A 20,045-nucleotide genomic window follows, 5' to 3' on the forward strand; every position below is an offset into this window, starting at 1 on the left:
ATCCCCAGAGCAATGAGCTCTGCCCTAGCTGGTTCTGAATAACCAAACCCTCTAGCAAGCACCTCAACCACCCTCTGCTACCACTGTCTTCTGCTCTAGGTGACTAGACAGCAAACTTCAGAAAAAAGAAGAGTGATTTCATATCCATCTGTCCAAAAATACTCTCAGTTTAAAACTCTGCAGCGTGTGGTAAAGTATTTTCCAGATGAAATCTAATACGGCACATTACAGAAATTATAATTATGTTAAAGTTTTTAAGTTAATAAAGACAAAGACTTTTCCTTTGGCTACTACATCCACGTGGAAGCACTTAACGCTGACACTAGCTAGCATGGATAATAAAGGGCCTGTTATTAAGTATGCCAGAGTGTAAAGCCAGCAGCAGCAGGCAAAAATGCAAACGAGGAAACTGTACTAGCCTAGACGGCAACCTATATGTAAGTCAAGTTTTCTGATACATTCAGCAAGGTCAAAATTCACATTTTTCAAAATAGTACAGTTCGTCACTGCATTCACCAGGCAATTAACAGAACAGGGACAAAGACATAACCAATGTCTGTATAATCTATCTCTCTCTTCAGTGATAAAATGCAGAAGTGTCTGACGACAAGAGTAAAGATCAAGAGACTGTGAAGGAAGATGGAACTCTGGTCCTGAACGTTGGAGATTCCTGATGAGACCTCAGTAAAGCCACATGAATTGAGTCCTGTCTCTCTCAACTCTCTCTTCCCTCCCTGTGCAGGGAAGCACACACTTTAGATGTGTTTGCGATTCCTGAAAGACTACACATTTGAAATTAAACCAGTGTTACCACATTATGCATTTAACAATCCCTGAAGCCATCACATACATGTTGTCAGGTCTATGAGAAGGTCTAGGCAAATTTCAAATCTACTTTCATCGCTGTTGTGACAAAACAATAATGCTGTTACTATACAATTGGAAAAAAAGAAGCCATCTGGACATGGTCCTGGTGATCCTAGGTAGCCCTGCTTGAGCATTGGATTAGACCACATGACCTGCAGAGGTTCCTTCCAATCTCAACCATCCTGTGATTCTATGAAGCTCTCAAAACAACCACCTGCTGATCATTTGAAAACAAGAATTTGGTCCACATCAGAAAAACAATTGGTTCAGGAAAATGGGATAGAACTCTGCTTGCCTCGGCACAAATACAAAATCACATCAAGTGCTAGCAGATCGAGGAAGGGACCAAGGTCTATGCTTTATGCATAGGCAGAGTCATGAGAGAACTGCTTTTTAAAGTAATACGGCATTTTCACCAGGAAGTCAAACTCAGTGGATACAGTGATATTCATCAAAAATCATACATTTCAACAGAGGACAGAAGATTTTTCCAGAATTCTACAAAGAATAGACTCTCATGAATTATGATGAAAATCTCAATCAGATCATTTGTTTCCCTGGTTTTGACCACTTCACCAAGTCCTTTTTAAAATGGCCTTGGCCTTACTGTACTTCTTTTAAGAATTTCAAATACAAACCAGGGACAGCAGAAGGCAAAGCAGAGAAAAACATTATGAGAAATAATCCCTCTCCAAATTTTACATAACTTTTAGAATATTTTCAAAGCATCCAGAAGTCTTCTGTGTTACCTCACTCATCCTTCCTTCACTGTAAATCGTTTGTCTTCATCACTGCCACCTCACTTCACATACAGCCCTGGTAAGAAGCAAGCCACTTTTCCACTCCTGTTTTCACTGCTTGTGGGCTACTGAAAGATTCTGGTCTACAGGGGTTCCCATACCATGATCGGCACTATAGCACCAGATACCTTAAGCGACCCTTGTCACGTTCACATACTGTTTGTCTCCTAGCCTATCTGCAAAGGCAAGATGGATTGACTTATTTAATACACATGGAGTAAGGTCAACAGAAAAAAAAAAATCATCAGACAACTTGTAGTTGTACTAACCTGAAGAAAGTCCTCCCTAAAGTCCTCCCTAGGTTAAAACAAAACCAAACCTGCTTTCCCCAAATTAGATTTCAGTCAGGAAACCCCAACAGAGGTAAAAATATGTCAAATTTCACAACAGAGCATTTAGCTATCACGAGAAAGACCTGTCTTCAAATAGAACTGTGTTTTATTGATCAGTCAGTTTTAGTAACTTTTCAGGACCTCTGAGCAGAATCTACACTCCTAAGCAGGTGCTAGTGGCCTAACTTGAAAGTAATGTTCTTGTTTCACACAACACAGCTGAGAAAAGACAACTGGCCAACAGTGAACAAAGTTGCTCTGCCAACGTTTTTGTCCTACCAAAACACTAGCAGAGTTTGTTTTGCAACATGTTGGGAGGGCTAGAAAGAAAAGAAGGACAAAGAGTTTAAAAACCACAAACGACAAAAAAAACCAACCCATACACTTTTGCTGTTCTTCAGCTTTATAATTTACAGGGACACCACAGAGAATTAAACTATCAAGTGAAACAGCAGGAGATGTCAGTTGCACACCACCTTCCAATGCTCTTTCTCACACATGCACTTTCAAATTTGTCTTGGAGAAAAATTTTTGAGAGCCCTTTTTCCACTGCCTCAGGAAATACAGCTAGTTACAAGCCACATATTTGTCCCTCAACATGTCAGCTGAATGAAAGTTCTTACAGTAAGAGAAATGCAAGACAGCAAGGACGTTTCATTAATTCCTCCCACGTCAATATTCAAATGAAACCTGACAGATACAAAGGTGAAATATATTGGTAGAATAAAGTCAAATATGCAACTTATTAACAGCATCTGACCAAACAGCAGATGTTTCTCCTCCTATCACCCTCAGAAACACATTTAAGTGGAAGCCACAATGTTGCAACATGATTCTCCAGTTGTTTACTTCATCTTTAACCAAAACTGATTTTATGCTTTTAAGCATAAAATTTAAGTATTTATATATAAACTGATTATTTATATATAAATAAAAATGATAAATTTACAGGCTCTTCTCAACCATATATAGGTTTAGTCTACCTTTATCAGATCCAAATAATTTAACTTTCAACAGCAGTGAATGTTAATTTAGACATTCATATGTGCACATGCACATACAGCATACCTATCAAGTGTGAATAACCCTATATATATACCAACATAAGAATAAGACATCTTTAAGAGTCTCATGCCCTGGTTTCATCACACTACGCCAGACAGAATGCTGCTATTATTGTCAATACCTTGAAATGCCTGAAAACAAAAGTCTGAAATTATTTATAAAAAAAATATCATCAGTAAATCAGTCTTTCATGTAAACACAGAAGAATGAGATACTAATCCCCAATATTGAACAAAGTGAGGAAGAAAAGCAAGCAAAAGTGTGATCAACTATGGTCACTGCATGCCCCAAGCAATCTAAACATAAAGGATTCTCCAAATTCATAAAACACCTTTTTGACTTGCTACATAAGTGTCAAGTGTTAGTTCTGTGTGCACATGTGCTTTTTTTGCTTTCATCTACCTAAACAAATTTTTAAACACCTACTTCAGTCTTGTAACCTCTGTAGAAGAAACTCTGTAACGCTGTAAAGCCAGAAATCCAATTTCTACTCATACACAAAATCTGTATTAAGAGGATACACTTTCAGCTTCCCCTCTAATGATAGTTCCGAGTACTGAACCAAGGTCCATCAGTCAAAGCTGGAGGGCAGATGTGATTCTTACACCCATGCTGGGGACAGAAGCAAGGAGACAGCGAAGACTCTCAAGATTCTGTCTATAATCATTTTAGCATTGTAAAAAATGTTTAATGCGTATCTTCTTTCCAAGTTACACAATATTGGATTGATAGTCCATAGATCACTTTGATGTGGATTGGCATTTTAATGATTTTAATGACAAAAACCTGCAAGTTAAATACTTCTGAATACCACTGAGTGCTATAATTCAGACTATCTATACTGACTAATTCAGACAGTCTCATCTGCTGCCGTGTTGGGAAAAGCACTCCCTTTATAAGCACAGAAATATGAAATAATGCTTCAGAAATCACTGGTGAACCACATTAATGATTTGCTTACATGCCAAGTCAACATAATAGTTGCTTTTGGATGATACTGCTTTGAACAGTGCCTAAATATAATGACTTTATATATAAAGGCATGTTTAAAAATAATTTGTTTTCCTCACTGTACTGCAGACTTCGCCTGTGCATGCTAGGGAAAGGATGGGGGAAGAACAAAATGAGAAAGACTGGTGACATCTATTCTAATATCACTCTCCCAAGTGGATATCCCATACTGAAATAAAAGTGACATATAGCCCAGAACAATTACAGAGCTAGGTTAGAATGACTGAATTGTGCAACTGTCCAGAATAGCTGTACTGGTCAGGTTCCCTGCACCGGGGGGGAAAAAAGCTCCAACTTTTGATCTAAACTCAGCTTTTACGCAGCCTCACAAGCCACAGCACTCACGAGAAGAGTACAACTGAGTAAAGGGATTTGTACTTGGAGAAAACCCTTCATCACTTAATGACAGCTCAACCCAGCAGCTGTACCACTATCAGGGGGCAGCACTGTGGTCACTCAGCTGTGCAACACCTCCGCCACAGCAATCCCAGTGCCACAGTACCTCATACGCATCCTCCCTCCTTCCCTAAAATAATAATAAAAAAAACAAAACACGGACCCATCTATACAACTCAGCAGAGTTCAGCCTAACATGCACTGGATACTTGACCTCACACCGTCTAATTAGAAGCAGCGTGCTCGATCTTTGTTCCTGTTCAACTATGAGGCACTTCCAAAGCCAACACATGCAGGCATAAAACTGAGGCAGGGAGAGATTCTGTACTATCTAGGTTCATTTTGGAAAATGCTTTACATTCCTTGAAATTAGCCTGTTTATTTTATGAAATGTTTGACTTCTCTGTCCTGTTAAAAAACAAAGATGCCCCCCACTCCAATACACACAAAACCGAAAAGCTTCTGTAATGCAAATTAACATTTGTCCTCCGAGGAGGATAGGGATCTTTGTGGTAGCCATTAGCAGCCAAGAGTGTCCTTCTCCTCACCCCTGAATCCACCCTCTGCAAAGCCCTTCACAAAAGGCCCAATCTAACATTTTCTCTGGTTATTTTGAGTCTTGAAGAATAGCGACATTCTAATGGAAATAGTTATACAACAGCCTGCAGGGATACAACTCTATCAATTAAAAAGTATCAATTTAAAATAACTTCTTTCCCATCCCAAGCAAAAACCGCTGTTCTACCAAAAATCCTCTGTGCTGTTCTAAAGTTACATCATCATAGCTCGAGCGAAATAGCTAGAGAAGTGCAAGATGCCTGTGTAGATGAGTCTTTAAGTCACCAGCATTTCAAGCCACGCTTGCCAACTTGGTGTTTGTGTTTTAAACTCACAATTTTCTGTTCAGTAAACTTCAAAGGTAAACTTCCAGGAACTGTGTATCATCTTTATTAAGACTCATATGCATTCAATTTTTTGAGACACTGCCATGAACAGAAGAAAGGCCAGTGGAAGAATACTCGTCTGCAGCTACTAGAGGGAAACAAGTGAAGTTTTTATGGGCACAACAGACCTTTCTCCACTCTGAAAGCACAACTGGGTAAGTTTGTCATGAAAACCTAAACCAGAAATTAAAAAAAAACCACACAAACAAAAAAAACAAACCAACCCAAAAAAAACATTAGTAGAATCATTTCATTAACCATAAAGCAATTTGTGAAATCTGATTTTCATTTTCACAGATTTTATGGCTCTCTCTTCAATAAGGTAGTTTCATTTATTCATCTGCGTTCATCACACAGGAGAAAAGAGCTCCATATCCACATTTTATAAGACACAGCGCCCAAAAGTGAGCTTTAATTCTTTTATCTGCCACTCAGAAAGCACCTTAGTTAAAGCACATCCTGTTGAGATGCAACTGAACCTGGAGACTAACGCATCTCTCACCACTAGTGACCATTTATTTTCTCTGCTTCTCTTGTATCCCTCAAAATTATTTTTTTAAGTTACATTTGTGACTAAAAATAAGAGACGTTTCTTTCTTGGCTGGGAGAAGCTTAGGAGATGCAGTGCAGAGTTCACACCAATTCAGGTATGAGGAGTTCGTTTAACCTCTAATACATACAAAACTCTCAAAACATAAGCAGCACACCGACTAGCAGAAAGAAGAAACAGGGATTTTTAGCAGGATTTTCCCGAAACACTTCATAGTGATTTTATCAGCAGAAACAGCAAGACCTAAGACGTTTAGTATATAATAAACGTTTTACTATCTGTGGCATGCTACTTTCTAAGCTACTTAGAGCAGAAACATGAATCTGAAGCCACAGTTGACTTCACTATGAAAAGCAGAGTGACCTATGCCAGCCCATACTCAAAATTACAGCCTCTGTTCTAAAATAAGTTGGGTCATATAGTTCAAGATATGACTAAGATGCTCTGTCTTATACAAGAACTCAGATCTGCAGGAACTTTTCAACAGGCAGTTACAAACTTCAGTAGGATAAAAATACTAGGGGGAAAAAAAAGCCCAATTAGCTTGTTTGCCTGTTTGTCCCTTTGATATCTGATAGCACAGCCTGCAGGTCAAGTCTAGCTGATTTTGAGGCTTGAGAAAGGATATATAAAATTCAGAGATACTCATTCACAACCACTTCCCACCCCACACACCTCCAAGCTGCACATGCCTTCATCTATTTCAGTTGCTAATGACCGCAAGAAAAAGGTTAACAGTGAACTTAAATTGATTCAGCATTTATTCTTCACAGGGCCACAAGCTTTAACTTCATCTACTCTTTGCATAACTTAAATAATAAACACGGTGCTCTCTTTATTTGATTCTTAAAACACCCATATCTGAAGCACAATGGGACATGTCACAGACACTTGCTTTGCTGCCCTCATAATATGGTTTAATTATGATGACTGAACTAACGGGCTCACATCATAGACTTTTACAGGTTGACCCTGTGTCATCCTGATGTATCATTTTGCACCAGTTCAGTGCTGTAAATCAATTTAAGATCTCCAGCAGGTTGAAAAGGCTGGTAATGATGCTTTCTCTGCAGTCTCCAGGGACTCCACATTATACACAACTTACATTATTTATAAAGCTGAGACAATGCCTCCATTAGGCTTGTAAGACTACTCAAACGAGCTTTTATTTTACACACACAACTTGGGCTTCATAGAGCAGAACACTGGCTATATGTAACATGCAGTGCATTCATGCTCCAATTAAAAAAAAAGTCACAACCTCTTCATTTTTTAAATTTAAATCTTTACAGCAAGTAATGAAACCCATCATTTAATCTGAATAATTTCCCAGTATTCAGAAACACAAGTAGTACTTTTATTAACCTTTGTATTGCTTTTCTTTACATTCAACTCTACTTTGTATTCAAACTACAGAGGAAAAGCAAACACTAAACTCATCAGCTTTCAAACACTTGATTTGATAGTTAATATTTATACAGAAACAGAAAGATCTCCATCTGTTTCTTCAGTCACTTTTCTCAAATATACTGGATCATCACATCTTCAAGGGTACACAAAAAGGCAAGTGGAACAGGACAGAGTAGGAAAAAATGTATTTGATTACATACCCAATGGTTGATGGGGTCAAAACCGAAGGAAGGACAAATCCCTACCCTTAGGGTAACCTGATCGTGCCTTGAACTGATCCTCTCTGGTAGCTGTGAAAGTCTTCTGGATCACCCAAATCAAGGGGAATTTCTCTCAAGGGCCTACTTACAGTTTGAAGTAAATTGCAAGATTTCATCCTTAATACCAGAGCGAGAACTTCAAAAAGGGCTAGAGATCTTTCATTTTCATACTGATGCTCTCCCAGTCACAGTAAAGAAGCAGGCACTCCAAACTTGCACTAAAATCCAACGAGAACCTCTAAAAAGCTTCACAGCACTGCTCTCTGGTTCAACGGAAATATAAACTGGTTATTAATCAGCTACAACTAACAAACTCATCTCCCATAGTTCAGCAAAGTAATTACTGACAAGTAAAAGAAAAAAATGAAGTCAACATTAACACCTCAGGTTCCCTCACATGATTTGCTCCTGTTGTTTGACAGGACAAGGTGCAGACAGTCAGCCACATGAAGACTAGCAGAATTACAGACACATGCCTGGAAAGAAAAGTGGTCTCTGTGGGCTGGGTTAGTTTCAGTTTTTAGTCTTATTCTTGAGTGCTGCTTAAAAACACATATAACTATTGGGGGAAAAAAAATAAAGTTTTCTCTTTTTGACTTCTCCTCTGTGTGCAAAAGAAATTTGAACTATCAGCTATGACGTGTTTGAAATACAGCTTTTTCCTGAGCATGTTAGTTTCAAGATGCTATATCTTTCAACACTGACATCCATTAAACACTGACCTGTTTCATGCAACGATCTTTTCCATTTGCTTGTATCTGAAATACACATCTACTTTTACTCCTCCCCACCTGGATCTAACAATACCTTTCCTTCCCCAAATAAAATTGTTATCTTTTTTACATGCAGCGAGGATAATTTTTTTCCTAAAATACACCAAAATAATGATTATTTTTCAGAATAAGCTCTAATTATTCAGATACCGTAAAAGCAAACTGTAAAGGTCAGGCAACATATCTTCTTCAGATTGATCTATTAACAAAAGAGCAAGCACAGCAACCCTTCCTCAGTCAGAACTCCCACTGACTTCAGTTTATTAAAAAAAAGTCAGGATTTGGCCCAGATCCTTTCGAATGCATGGCTGAATATTTCCACACCAGTAAATTTTAATAAGCTTTAAAGATCTATATTCAGGATAAGATTATTTGGCTGTAGAACCCAAGTATATGAAGAAACTCCATTGAGGAGGTGAAAATCTCATGCATCCAAACCTTCTAATAGGGAGGAGAAAAAAAATTAAGTGAACTTTTCTTGACCTCTAAGCAGAGATTTGTCATTAAATTAAAAAAAAAAAAAAAAAAAAGAGGGGGCTGCGGAAAGAAAGGAGGAGGGGGGGAGACATTAAAAGGACAGGGGCACGGACCGGCCGGGGAGGAGGCGAAAGGCTTTTCCCCCGCAAAAACAAAGGCGGGCACTTGCCCCCTCCGGCCGGGGCTCCGCCGCGTCCCCCCGCGGGGCGCACAATGGGGCCGGGCGGCGGCGCAGCCCCGCGGCCCCGGCACGGGGCTCGCCGAGGAGCAGGGCGGCTTCGCGGAGGGGAAGGGCTCTCCCTCCCGCCGGGCCCGACGCGGCACCTACCCACAAACTTCGAGCCGGGAGCGGCCGGCGGGGAAGCGGCCCCGGGTCTCCCCCGGGCTGTCGGAGGGACGCCATCATGCCGGGGCGGAGAGGAGGAGAGCAGAGCCGCGCTCCCTTCGCGGCAAGGAGGAGCCGCTCCCCCCGCGGCCCGGCCCGGCGCGGAGGCCCCCGCACCCTGCCCCGGGGCCGGGGACCACCCGGGGGAGCTGGGGTGGGGAGGGGAAGGAGGAGGGCGGCACAGGCACGGCCGCCCGGCGGGGAGAGGCGAGGGGACGCGAAGTTGTTACCGGCTGCCGGGCGGTGAGGGGGTGGGGGGGGGCCGGGGCAGCCGGGGGCTCCGCGCCGCCGGCGGGCAGCCCCGCGCCCGCGCTGCCTCCGCGCCGGGATTGATCTGGTCTCGCTGGCGTCAGGCAGTCGGAGCCGCCCCGCCGCCGCTCGCCCCGCTGCCAGCGCGCTGCTCGCCGGCACACGCACACACACACACACGCACCGGGCCGACAAGGGATCCTCGCCAAATTACCGCCCCCGCCGCGCGCGGCTGGGGCCGCCGGGCCCCGCTAGGAGCGCTGCGCCCGCCGCCGGCCGAGCGGGAGCGGGAGGGCGACGAGGCGCTTACGAGGGGGCTTTATTCCCGCCCCCCCGTCCCGGTGTCTTCGCCCCAAGGGCCCAGCCTCGGCCGCGTTTGCTCGGCGCCCCTCGGGGCTGGCGGAGGTTTAAAAGGCGCTTGTGTACCGCCGGAGCGCGGCTGGGATGCTCCGGCAGCTGGGGCTTTAAGGAAAGCTCCAAACGCTGTGAGACTTGCAATTAAAGTTAATTTCTGTAACACTCTGATTGAATTGGATTTCATCCTGCCTCTTGCTTACAGGTGATTCAGTCCCTGACTTAGTCTATTCTTAATATTGAAGTAATTGCTGTAACACCTTCCAAAAACAGACCACCCTTTATCCCCGGGTACTTCAGATGTGGACCTCATCCTGGCCAGAGGTCCTGTTGCAGTTACCCCTAATTTATGCAAGTAAACCTATTAAAGTGCATGAAGCTTCTTGTGCAATCAGATATATAGTAATTAAGTCTCACCCCTATGGCCCTCTGAAATGAACTCTATTTGAATCTGCCAAGCATCTGCCCAAAAGTGGATCTAGCTGAAAGTTTACAGCCCACTTGAGGAACAGCAAAGTCTCTCTTACCTACTGTCTTTACAGGTATCTCGACAGTACTCAGATGAGCGTAGCACAAGTAGGATTGCACTGAAACTGATTCTTCAACAAATACTTAGGTTTTAACCCAGTCATCATTCCTGGAAGAAAATATGAAGTAACAAGTGCAAGATGTTTCTACATGGCAAAATATTATGATACACTTATACTGGCATAATTGCATCTCTATACTTAATGCCAGTAAATTTTCACGTGTATATGATGTTCTAGGTACGGTATTAACCTCATTTTAAAATCCAGCAAAACTGAGCCTCAGAGAAGTTTAGGCCCTGAGAGTTTTATCAGATGAACAGTAAGTCCTGGACTTACCCACCTGCCCACCCAGGTGCATTACGAGTCTGAAGACACAGAACTGGAATGGCTTGCCCAAGGTCACAGAAGGAGCATGACAGCAGCAGTAAAAAATACCCAGTTTTATGGCTGTGAGGTTCTCAGCACTTCTGTCTAACTTCATAACCTAAAATTCAGCCATTTCTATGTCACGTAAACAGTACATAAATTTGAAAGAGGTAAATTGTACTGTTGTTAGGTAGCGTGCTACAACAGAGGCATAGCGAGGAACTCTACACCAAATGATGCCATAATATCGATGGGGGAAGCCTGGAATAAAATTAGTGTTTTACTGCTTGAGTTTTGAATCTTAAATGATTCAAGATGAGCGAACTCTGGTAATCAGCTTTAACTTGTATTTTGTGGTTGTACTGCATGCAACGACAGTTAGCAAGTAAACTTTTCTTTTTATGTGCAATCACGGACAGATACAGTTCGGACTGGGCTGCAGATATAACTGGTAAAGGTTTATCTCAAGACAAACTAAAATCTCTTTAAATTTTGTCAATGTAATGAAGATATTTCCAAGCAAGGTACAGAAGAAACATGGGACTGCTACTCGTTTTTGTACTGTGGTAGTGCTTAAATGAGGGCCAAGTGTGCTGGGCCAAGGGTAGTGGATGGAGCAGTAGTACCTGCTGAAGAGCTTGGCAGTCTTGGTGATTCAGTCTCACACAGAGAAATAAATATATGGAAAAGGCCTTAGGTGCGCCCGAGCTCTGCTCTGCTCTACGGGCTGACTTGGCAGGGCTGGAGCGGGTGGCAAGCTCCATCCACTGGATCCTCATTGCTCGAGTATCTATTTGGCGCGTGATTCACACTAAACAGATACGACAAGAAGATAATTAGGGAAGCACTGCAGTTTGTCAGGTGTCTTGTTAGAACCACGTTTTTACTGCTTTTGTTGTTGTTAGGGTTGACTGGTTTGTTCGCTTCGGCATGAGAGAATTAAATTATTTTCTACTTACATTGAGGCTTGGGGAAGATCACATTAATATGCTCCTTTACCTAAAAAGGGCTATAAAACAGCCTAATATGGCCTTTTGCTGATGTTTAATAACCAGAAGGGTTGTTCCGGAGAAAGCTGGTTAGAACCGGCTTCAGACAGATCAGTTGTGCGAGAAGACCAGAGGGCAAGAAGGAACAGTGTGCCATGGTCAAATGTGCCACGAGGCTTCCCTGGCTGGGCTGTTTTGGTACACAGCCAAGTCAAAACTTCAAGTCTGCCGCCCGCTTTAGGATGTTCAACTCATAGCTAACTGTCCAAACCCATTACTCTGTGAGAGTAGTATCAGCAGTGTCTTCCTTGTACATTCACCACTTCTAACTCCAGCAGCTACTTTTAATATACCTTAATTAAACATCATTAGCATCTGCCTAACTTTTCTGAATAACATCAGGAAACTGAAAAAAGGAGAGCAGAGGGGTGTGTACACCTGGGTATCTAGCTTGATGCTGCTACAACAACAGTGTTCCTCCTCTGCATTGGGCTGAATAACTGTGCTATCTCAAGAGGTGACAAATATTTTTCCTCTTTTTACTCTGCAACTACATGATCATTCAGACTGGTGCAAGGAAAACGGGCCATGAGGCTGGGGCAATAACAAAAGAGAAGAACCATCCCTTCTATAAACAGCCTGACTTTTCATCAGATTAGGTGTACAATCCAATGACACCATCAGTCATAAGGCCTGTGAACCTGAATTTTAATGGTGTTGGGGCACTGACGCAGATAAACTTCTAATAAGATTCTCAAAGGAAACTTTAATCTCGTAGACACTTAACATCTCACCAAGCACCTGCCTAATCACCTTCAAAATCTGTCTCAGAAACAGCTTATCGGGAGGCAGAGTGCTAAAAGATATTCATTATGCTACATATTTTATACTATTATATTATGTAACAAATATTTAAGGAATACTACTACTAATACTGCTACTACTACTATTAGCTTTCAATCTTCCTCTAAAATCAGAGTTTATATGCAGATTATGATTTAGTATTTCTTGTTAACCTCAGCCAGGCTTCATCTGGCTTATTCAAGAGGTTCCAGAGATAGAGAGTGCCTTCTGGAGACAGTTTAGCTCCAAACTCGGTAACTTTGCTTCACCTTTTATGTACACCAGGTGTCTGCCAGAAAGTAGAGTTTCACGGATAATTAAATTGTATCAAACACATAACTTACTATTTACATTAAAATCACTGGAGTCATTTTCTTTTTAGCCATTACAGTGTTGCCCTAGCGTGGGAAAATACCAACTATTTTCAGAGAGAAGAGGCAGTTCTGTCAATAAGAATAATAGCTTTCTAAGGATACTCAATTTCATTATTTCCTTCTTTCCTGGGCTGGCTGGTAAAATTTATCAACCTCTATCCTTCCTGGCTTGTCTGCTTCTTTTTTGAATGGGTGAGGTATTAAACAAGCTTCCCACCTCAGCATTATTAAAATAGGATGTATAAACTGTTTAGCAACTACACAAATCTGTTTGGGAACGATGCCTCAGGCAGAAGACAGCATGTGGGAGAAGGTAAGGAGTATTTTTAGGAGGTCATCATAACTGTGCAGAGCTGCATGCGGTTTTTCCAAACCCATCTGGATACAAGGACCTGTCTAGCCACAGTAGCACGGAGTCCATAGCTGATTTCCACTGGCAAGAAAGGCACTTGGGTTTGAGCTAGTCCAAATACTTCAGTCCTGCACCACAGCAGAAGTGGTACGGTGGCATGGACTGACTGAACTGTGGCCTCCAGAGGCAGACTGAATGGGCCAGCAAAACAATCGCAGCAGTGGAGCTGCTCACCAGGCACCCTGTCCCCATTAAAGAGGGCCCAGTGGCCCACCTGCACTGCCGAGCACTCTGTTGGCAGCTGGGGTAAAGGGGCTGTTGGGGCTGCTCTCCTTCCCCTCCACCTCTCTCCCTTACAACTCCCTTGCTTCCCAGCAGCAGAAGCGCAGCAGACTCAGCAGCTCCAAGCATCTGCCAAAGGCTGACTGAGTGGGGCTGAGCACAGAGGCCCATCACCAGCACTTTAACGGGGATGCAGAAGTATGGGGGTGGTGGTACCTTGAGCTGTTCAAGCAGGCTGGTGTTTGGGGGAACTGTTCTGGTGCCATCCTCACAAAAGTGATTCCTGCATCCCCCAGTGGAAGCCAAAGTAAGTTGTTTTATGCCAGAAGTTGATCTGTCCTTGTCCTTGAGTGCCAAGATTCAATTTTCCCTCACTGAAGAGAAGCTTTGAGCTGGCACTGTGTAGGTTATACACAAACAAAGAGGAACTAAGTTGTGAAAGGCCCTGAACACAGAAGTTGTGACACGAGGGGTCTCTATACTCTTGCTTCGGTATGTCTGGCCGTTTTCTAGAAGGAACACTTCATGAGCTTGTCTCTGTAGAGTCAAACGTCTACTTGGGACCTGCCTTAGTTTCCTGACTCACTCTCATATGCAAAAGAACAAAGAACCCATTTCACTCTTAGAAATTCTTCCTGAACTGGCCCACCATGATTAAGTGGGATTTATATAGAATAAATGTGGAACTGATAATTTTACAAGGTTGTTACATGTATTTCCCTCTGTTACATTAAATAAGGCTCCTGCTGTAAATCCATCTGCAGATGCCAGAAAGGTCTTTGATCAGATTGAGTAGTCGTTCATCTCTTCCACCCTTGAGATGATGGGATTCAGACCAAAATTCATTACTTTCCTAAGATTAATGTACCCAGCTAAAGCTGCCAAGATCCTTATTAAAAGTCATGAATCCAAAAGGTTTGGGCCAAAACAAAGTACTAAGCAGAGCACTCCCTTATCTCCTTTATTGGTTGTTTTCTCTATAGACTCCGATGTACGGACTTTGCCCCAGCAATATTACATTGCTGGTAAAGAAGGGAGGTTGCACTCTGTTCTGCCAGCTAATCACATGCTGCCACGAAGCACAGCATTCCTGCCCACTGTACTGCACCAGCACTGTACTTTCTAGGGAATTAAATTCTCCCTTTGGACCTTGCCTGCATCCATGTTGACGCTTTTAAAGGTAGTTTCACTTTCTCCGGGCTGTCACCTCAGTAAAAGATAATGGACTCCATGTAACCAAACATTATTTGTTCTTTTAAAATTAAATTTCTCTTCAGTCACTCCGCTTAAAAAGATTTACATAACTGGAATAACCCAGCTCTATTACTGGTTTCTTGGAAGACACCACTAAGATTAACCTTATCTCCCATTTTAATTACTGTTTTCAAGTTCTTACAGTCCTTGTCCCAGTTACATCTTGTTGCAAAAACCACCAGAGAATGATACATTAAAATTTATTCAGACAGGTGGCAGATTCAAAATTAAAGCTAATAACTCTATGAGAAAAGAAATCAAAGGTGGTTCGGCAATCCTGAGCTCTTACTACTTGGTCACTCAGTTGCACTGGCTGTACAACCAGTGCACTAATGACTGGTGCCGTGCAAGTGGCTGTGTGTCACAGTTTGCTACGCAGGGCTAGGGAGGGTCACGGTCATGCAGTTGCATTAGCTCCACGGGCTGAAGAGGCCTTGGGGTAGGAATGGATTGCGGCGATGGATGAAGGCTGGGCAAGCCATGATAATTGTCTGGATACAGGGCTCTACCTCCTTCTTTATACCTGAAGAGGAGACAACTATATTACAGCATTGGAAGACTAATAGAATCACACGTATTGCATCTAAATGCATCCTTTTACTTCCACGTTTTGATAATATTTTGTGACAAAATAAATACTTAGCCCATTTTATATAATGATTAAAAACATAAAAGAAAAAGGCACCATGTCTTATTTTTATTCCCCATATAAATAGTACTTATCTTGAGTAATTTAGAAACCTCTTTTCAAGTTTTCTAAACTGATGCAAGTCTAAGTCACGCTGCCTGAGTTCAGTGTCGCTCTTGGCTGCGTAAGTCAGCAGTAAAGCAGTCCCACTCCTAACCCTTCCTCCTCCACAACGGCTGCTCATCCCTAACCCCATGTCACCCACCCCCTTTGTGCTGGCACAGTTGCTGGTGCAGCTGTGAACTGAACAGGCCTAGGGAACTGATCTGGCTGGGGAAAACAACTGTTTCAGGGGCCAAGCTCATTTTTAATTTGGATCGGTTCCCTAATGTGGTTCATTGTGTGGTTGTCCAAATCCTTGTGCTGATCCTATGCAGGGGTAGGACTGAGGTGGGAGAAAGGGTGAAACTTATCTTTTTGATAGTGTTGTTGGCTTCAGCCAGTTTAAAGCGGCTATAAAACTATGGTAGACTTGGTGAGCTTTTTTTTAACCAAGGAAAAATACTTCCTTTTTGAGCACAACTGCAAACATGGTTTTAGAAGAAGTACACTAGCATAGGAGCAGGGCTCACTGGTGAATAACAGAAGGCTAGGAGAAAGCATGATAGGTCTGAGGAATTAAATGAGCTGGTGTAATCACTGCATATTAGAAAAGGCAGCTGTTGGACACTGCATTATATGGTAAAAGGCAAAAAACCTGTTGCCCTTCTGCTGTTCATGAACCAACAGAGGCCAAAGAATTGTGAGGATGCCAACAAAAATGATCAATTGACTCTTCAAAAGGCAGACTTGTGCTCAGCTGGCTTCAAGAAGCCGGTATCTGGGCACCGGGTATGCCTGCATTCCCATGTTTTTTTTCTTTCCTGTATTCTCCAATTCCAGAGTTTTCCTTTGCTCAAGGTGTGGAAGAAACTGAACTCTGGAGAGTAAGTAAATGAGTATTTAATTAGTCATCCCAAGGCAATGGGTTCTTAGTGAATTCTCAACAACAGATAGCCCTGACAATAAATGTACATGTATTGATTAGTTTCCATTTGCACTTTCAGGAGGAAATTACCTTGTAGGTTTCAAACCTCCTGGCAGTCACACAAAGTGTTGAAAAAGGTTGCCCACATGACAAGAGCATTTAGACCAATTTTAAACTCCACTATTTTCTTTTTTGATCAAAAATGGCCAAATTTTTGACAAACAAGTTTGAGCAGCTTTAAAAGCAACCCCCTCTACACTACAGATACTATTGCACAAATAGCATCTGTAAATCCTCACTATAAGTAGAATTTGTGGAAAAAAAAAAAGTAGTTAAACACTTAACAGTTGCAACCAACCAAAATTAGTGTTGCTGGTATAATCTTAGTTAAGTATTCAGTTTGGGTGCATCCTGGTACCTGTCTTTAATTGCGTGCTCATATATGTTCCTTCCTAAAGACCCCTGTCTCACTCAGTGAGCAGAACAAATAGTGGTCAAATAATGGACAGTGATTTTGTTTTAACCACAGGTTCATGCTGCAGATAGCCGTTATGAAAACTGTTTTTGCAATATTTAGTTGCAAAACTGAGACTTAACTATCTGGCTTTCAGCTCATAGCTCATCTCTTGACACAAAATTCATCCTTCCATTCTCTGCCAAATTTAATCTCTCTTCCTAAGCAGACAGGATCTCTAGAACCTCTCAAAAAAAAGTTCTCTAATATTTTCAGCCCTGGCAAATCAATTAGTTATTCTTTATCCTGTTTTCAGAAATACTTGAGATGTTTCGCTGACATTTTCTACACATATTCTGCCTGAAGCACACATTGAGGACAATTAATGTTTGATGAAGTTCTAAACACATTTAATCAATATAAGCTCAGTGTAGGAGGTACTGGGCAACCTGAATTACAAGTGATGATCTCAGTCCACTAATAATGTAGTTTAAAGGACTAAAGCATGCTACACATATACAGAGATTCTGCTGTTGTTGGAGGTGTCAGAGAGAATGGAAAGGACTAGATGGCTTACTAACACTTAGGAAAACAGTTTTGTAAATACCACAGTCAATGGCTCTTCAAAATGGGGGAGAAAAAACCCCCAAACAATGCAAAATTAAGGCACCCATTTGCCTCTTCAGACAATTAGGGATAAAGCAGTTTTCAGTGTAAAGCATTTTATCTGGATGTCTAGAAGTATAATCTTTACAGAAAAGGATCAAATGTTCAGATGGACATCACCACAGAAGGCCCCCAGAAAACTGCAAATAGAAAGAGAGAGCACTGCTGCCTTACTCTAGCTGAAAACCTGCAAACTGAAAGTGGCCTTACAGTCAATGTACGCTTGGTGCAGCTTCTGCAAAGTCCAGTCACACAGTATGTGAACCCTACAGCTTGGGGCTGCTCATGTGCCCAAGGGCTTCAGCACCTAGAAGACAGCACTGATGATAGACTATATCACCCTGGTTAAGCAAAGCATACACTTGTCAGAGAGCAACTAGATGGAGGAGTACAACAATTTATGGCCTGCATTTAGACAGGCTTGTGCTGTGATCTCATCAAATCTTGAACAAAATAGGTCAAGTTTGGTCAGTGTTCAGATGAGATACACTCTAGGGAAAACACAGATACTGTAAGAAACAGTTTAGGATTCAACTGACAAAACTGCTAAGGCACTGTCCCAATTTTAGGCTAGATTCCCAGGTGTCTTAGGTAACCAAAACAGGTCCTTGGTCTGTCACATAGAAGGGGCACTGTACTGCTGGGACCATATTTCTCATTTTTCAGATGAGAAATAAAATTACAGTCATGCCTTGTGATTAATTAAATAAATCATTCTTGTCTTTGTTTGTGGACATGGCATTTTCAGAGGCAACATAAATGGAGAAAGGGAGCTTCTTTGATTTCTATGATCCTGGTACAACCTGCTAGCCCTTTCTCTGCAAAATCCCATTTTAAAGCTTTTCAACACTAGGGCATCAAAAGCAACAAATTTAAATTCCTTTAAGACTGCAAACATCACGAGAACTTTCTAGCAAGACATGCGCAAAATAAATCAAATTATATAATCTATCCCTTTACAGATACATTCCTTTTCCTTTACATTCACATTTCCCATCCATTCACACTTCCACTTACCAATCTTTCCCTCAACTCATTTCCCCAGATGCTGTTCTAATGTGATTTCATCCTTATATTGATTTTAAGCTCCTTGGTTCAAATCCTGTATCTTTTTCTTTGCCTGCAAAACACAGTATGCATGTAGAATTTTATGTGCAACTGTCATGCTCAAAAAAAAAACATGCAAATTTTTATCTCCAAATAATTAAAGACAATGACAACTATGCTTCTTGGGAAGTTAAGTAGTCAGAATATAACTGATCAAACTGAAATTTAGCCAGGACATCGAAATGACACCACTAGCTCAAAAGGAAAGAGCTTGTGAAGATTCTGATAATCGCAAGTGGTGAGGACTCTGCTCTCCTATCTCCCTCACACTATAACACCTCCTGCATGCTGTGTGGTGCAGGATGCTGCAGCGTGAACACTAAGGACAAAATGAATTTATAAACCTTGCATTCTCTCTATGATTGTATTGCTCAGCTGTATCAGTCTATCAGTCTACAAAAGAATTAATTTCTAGATCTTTTTTAGGCTGAAAAGCATCCACATATTATGTGCTTGCCTTGTTTTGATTTTTGTTTTTCTTTGCCTTGTGGTCATTCATCTTTGACGAAAGGGAATCAGAGAAGCAATGCCTGCCTTATCGTTGATTTGTGGTTTATAATCATGTTAAAGACAGATCACTGGTCTCCTCCTTACTACAGTGCCATTTATAACAGACAATTATCCCTGCATGGTGCAGTTGTCATGATCTAGTGATTGTAAATGCTTGTTATCACTGCAGAGCCAGCTAAATGCTGTGTGCTTCTCTTTGAAGCTGATTTGATTTTCCAGAGCTGTCTGTCATCCTTGAAGTTTTCTCTAGTGTAGCCCAGTTCCCAATCTACACACAAGTGAGGTCCTTTGATGTGAAGCATGTGGGGCAGAATCTGTGTACTGCTCCCACCTACTCCAGGCAAGGACTGTAGTCCAGTCCAGAAAAAAGAACAGCAGCGTGCCTACACTGGGAAATCTCCAGCCACTGCGCTGCACTGAAGGGAAGCCCTACTAATGGCAGTGACAATGTGCAAATGCCAAAATAAAGGCCAAGGGGGGCCTGAATACAGTGGATTGTCTACAAAAAGGAAATGTACCAAAACACTCTAGTTTAAAATTAGCTGGAGAAGATACAAAGAGGTCTAAGTCTTAATGACCTCAGTTCCACAATATGCCACTAATTAGCTCTACAATGAATAAATGGGAAGAAAATAAGGAGTGACAGACTAGGTCAGTGTCCTGGTTTGACAGTCAGCCAGCGGTTTGCCAAGGCCTTGTCTCATCTTTCCTACTGGGGCCTGTATGTGGTGATTTTTGATTGTGTCTACACTAACCTTTAATAGTAATTTGGACTGGAATTGCAGTGTAT

At 41.8% G+C, this 20,045-nt stretch overlaps 1 protein-coding gene across 3 annotated transcripts in view; it reads right to left on the reverse strand.

The window, feature by feature from the left end:
* The window catches only part of SMAD1 (SMAD family member 1), a 47,704-nt gene extending 37,979 nt beyond the window's left edge, over positions 1 to 9,725 (reverse strand). Inside the window, exon 1 of one of the 3 annotated variants that reach the window (XM_068403326.1) lies at positions 9,704 to 9,725. The gene's annotated coding sequence lies outside the window, so the exon portion shown is untranslated. The other 2 variants (XM_068403327.1, XM_068403324.1) reach the window with 2 other exon arrangements.
* Between the last annotated feature and the right edge of the window lie 10,320 nt (positions 9,726 to 20,045).

Source organism: Nyctibius grandis, chromosome 6, assembly GCF_013368605.1.
Source record: "Nyctibius grandis isolate bNycGra1 chromosome 6, bNycGra1.pri, whole genome shotgun sequence".
NCBI lineage: Eukaryota > Metazoa > Chordata > Aves > Nyctibiiformes > Nyctibiidae > Nyctibius > Nyctibius grandis.